The following is a 4,014-nucleotide window of genomic DNA, read 5'->3' as shown; positions in this document are numbered from 1 at the left end:
TGGTCGAAATTTCATCAAATCGACTCAAAAAATGATTCTGAATCGATTGGTATACTTTAAGGTTGTGTGTTACATACATCAGCACAAACGTATAATACCCTCCCCACTCTAGTGGTGTAGGGTATAATAATACAATTAACTAATAATAATATATATTCAATATCTCAGAAAACTTAAAAGTACCAGTTAAAGTACGAAAAAGGAAGAAGTAAGGAATCCTGATTTCTCAGGATCTGGTCAGATACTAGCAATCTAAGTTACCATATTTCATACAGTCGTAACCCTTGGAACTGACCACAAGTCATCTAGTAGTAAAATCCATTTCTAATATTCACCAATTCAGAGGAATGGAGATTTGGAGGAATCCAGATTTCTCAGGATCTGGTCAGCGGATTTTTTCACGGAAGGCTTTTTCTAATACTTTCAGTCTATATTATCATATTCCCTACAGTTGTACCAAGTAGGGAAGTCATCCAGTAGAAAAATTCATTTCTTGGAACTGACAAAAAATCATCCAGTAGTAAAATTCATATCTAATATTTTCCAATTTAGAGGTATAGAGACTTCTCATATTCCATATTATTATATTCCATACAGTTGTACCCTAGAAACTGACCACAAGTCATCCAGTAGAAAAATTTATTTCTAGTATTGACCAATTTGGAGGAATCCAGTTTTCTCAGGATCTGGTCAGGGGAGGGCTTTTTCTACTACATACAGTCTATATTACCATATTCCATACAGTTTTACCCTTCGAACTGACCACAAGTCATCCAGTATTAAAACAAGTAAGAAGTTATAGTCGGGCGAGGCCGACATTTAATACCCTACACCTGTATACGAATATAATGTGATTTAGTTTTCATAATAAAGCATTTAAGTTGAATTGTACCTTGCCTCAGATATACTTAAGCCTTTTATTGTTTAATAAAACTGTGAATATTTAATTAAAATTTTGGTGGAAGCTTTTTAAGGGTCAAAAGAGGCCCTACAATTATAATGTTTATGAGGGTCATCAAGGCTAGTATAGAACTTGGTTTTTCAGCTTTTTGCGAGAAACGAGTAAGTATATTAAACATAATTATGAATTTAAAAGCTCTTATAAGGGTCATCATGGCTAGTATAGAACATGGTTTTGCAGCTTTTTGTCGAGATACGAGTATATTAAGCATATTTATGAATTCAAAAGCCCTATTTGGGGGGTTCAGTTGTATGGAGCCTAGGTGAAATAATGGACCGACGTTAACCATTTTCAATAGGCCTCGTCTACGGTACCATCGAAGATCATGTGGCAAATTTCATTATATTATCTCCGAAATTGCGACCTGTAGTTTGATTACAAGGTTTACAAGCCCTAATCGGGGGTGCAGTTATATTGGGGCCATGTGAAATAATGGACCGATGTTAACCATTTGCAATAGGTTTCGTCTACGGTACCATAGAAGACCATGTGACAAAATTTCATTGAATTTCCTCCAAAATTGCGACCTGTAGATTGATTGCAAGGTTTACAAACTCTATTCGGGGGGCTAGTTGAAATAATGGACCGATGTTAACCATTTTCAATAGGCCTCGTCAACGGTACCATAGAAGATCATGTGCCAAATTTCATAGAATTATCTTCAAAATTGCGACCTGCAGTTTGATTACAAGGTTAACATAGATGGACAGACGGACGGACATTGCTAAATCGACTCAGAAAATGATCCTGAGCCGATTGGTATACTTTGGACCAATATTATTGTACGTTACAAACATCAGCACAAACCCAATATACCCTCCCCACTAAAGTGGTGTAGGGTATAACAAGTAAGAGTGCCATATTCGGCTGTGCCTAATATTATAAGCACTTCACAATAGTGTATTTTAAACATATTAGTTTTATAAATTTTTCCCTGACTACATTGATATTACACCGAAAGAAAAACAAAATGAACAACAACAACGCTAAACAAAAAACAAAAAGCATCTAAACCTACAGACATTTAAACATACAAGTTTACTTCCTTTGTTATGTGAAATTAAAAAAATATTTTTAAGTGGACACCGACTTGTCCACTATAAATGAAACACGTTAATTTTTGGTTTACAATTTTATTCAACGACCGCTTTGGTCAAACTTCTAAGTAAGACTAACTCTGACAATATTTTTTAAATGCTTAAATCTAAATAATTCTGCTGATCCAACTTATTCCATTCCCACGTTGTGAAACCTTCCAGACGAAATATGATCCTGCATACTAGCTTGCGTGCTCTTCTTCACAGGATCTGTAGTAACATTTTGCTTCACCTCCTTTGATGAGAATTGGAACACAATCATCTTCAGGGAGTTTTCTCAAGCTCGTTTCCTCACACACGGTATTGTTGTTGATTCACATGCATGATTTGGTGATGCCATATGTCTCTTTCTCATTAACCAGCATCGTGTTAAACGGTAAGTCTATAACCTTTCCTGAATGGATGGTTTGACAATAAGGTAGTTATACTCAACTTCTCTTCCAATTCATTTGAATAAGGGAGTGTTGCAATTTCGTCAATTATGCGGTGAATTTCTTCTCTGTCGAGTACATTAGAGTTGACTATGCCACCTTTGGCCATTTGCGCGGCTCTCATAACCTCGTTTACCTCTTCTTTGATGGCCATTATTATCTCATAAATTTTATTATATTCATCTTTAAGGATGAAGTAGATTTTTATTCTAAGTTAGTTTTCTCTTTATCTTAACTAATTTTATCTTTCATTTCCGTTTTCATTTCATAAATTTTATTGTATTCATCTCTAAAGCTGAATTTCACATTCCCCCTTTTTTCTTTTTTGAACTCTTAAGCCATGGGCTTCCTTTGCATTATGCAATTGGCATTGATCACTAATTCAACCCCCTTAAATATATATAAATTTATCTCTAAAATCAACATATAAAAAGTAAGTGATAGTATTTACATACCTATAAAGTGCATGTGAAATTAAATAAAAAACAAAAAAAAAGAGAAAAAACAAAGTGAAGACAAAAGTGCAACAACAAGGTTTTGTATACAGTTAGGATTGTGTGAATAATAAAATTTCCCTCCCTAAATTGAATCGAAATCCACAAAATAATTGTTGAGTGAAAAATCTAAACAAAAATTTAACTTAACATAGAAAGATTCATCTTATTTACATTTCCGATCAAACATCAAGTCGTAAACATAACTAACTTCTCTCTCAAAAGTTCGCATACCACTCAAACACCGTTCGAACCGTACTCACCTTTAAATTGTGTCTGCAGAGAATAATAAGAAAGTGTTAATTTACCAAACAAAAAAGAGTTAAGATCAAACCAAGTCGTAAACAAAACAAGAATTAACTTACTAAACAAAAAACAAAAAAACGCACATACGTATACACATATACATATACAATAGAATCAAAACAAAAGAAGTTTTTTTTATATTTTTTTATATCTTCTATCTTGTTTATGTTTCGTATTGCCAACCCAGCAGACATTTTACGTAAAGAACAATTGTGCTACGTGAGCACTATAAATTAAATATATTTAAATTAAATTAAAAATAATAATAAAAACAAAACCTAAGTGAAAGCGAATTTGGAATGATTTGATCAAAATACAAATTCGGTGCCTTTGTACTCGAAAAAAAAAATAAACAAACTTAGTTAACTTAAACCTTATTGGAATAAAATTTTAATTAATTAAACCGAGTTTAAGAACGCTAAGAATTTTCTCCTTTTTAAAAAATCAAAACATTAAATGTTCTTTAAACCAAATAAAGATTAACTAATTTAAAAATTTGAAGAAAAAATAATTGTATACAATTCCTTGAATCAATCAACATATTCGAAAAGTTAATAATTGCACTTTTGTAAATTCTTTTTTTTTAATTACATATTTGCTTAAAATATTCTCATTTTTTTTTTTTGCACACAAAACATATATATCTATATAAATGGTTATTTGAAATCCGTCGTTTGTGAGAATAATCATCGTTCATTAATCGTTATCTCCAGACTTTATTGCAT

Source organism: Lucilia cuprina, chromosome X (genome assembly GCF_022045245.1).
Source record: "Lucilia cuprina isolate Lc7/37 chromosome X, ASM2204524v1, whole genome shotgun sequence".
NCBI lineage: Eukaryota > Metazoa > Arthropoda > Insecta > Diptera > Calliphoridae > Lucilia > Lucilia cuprina.
Note: the sequence above shows the minus strand (reverse complement) of the source record.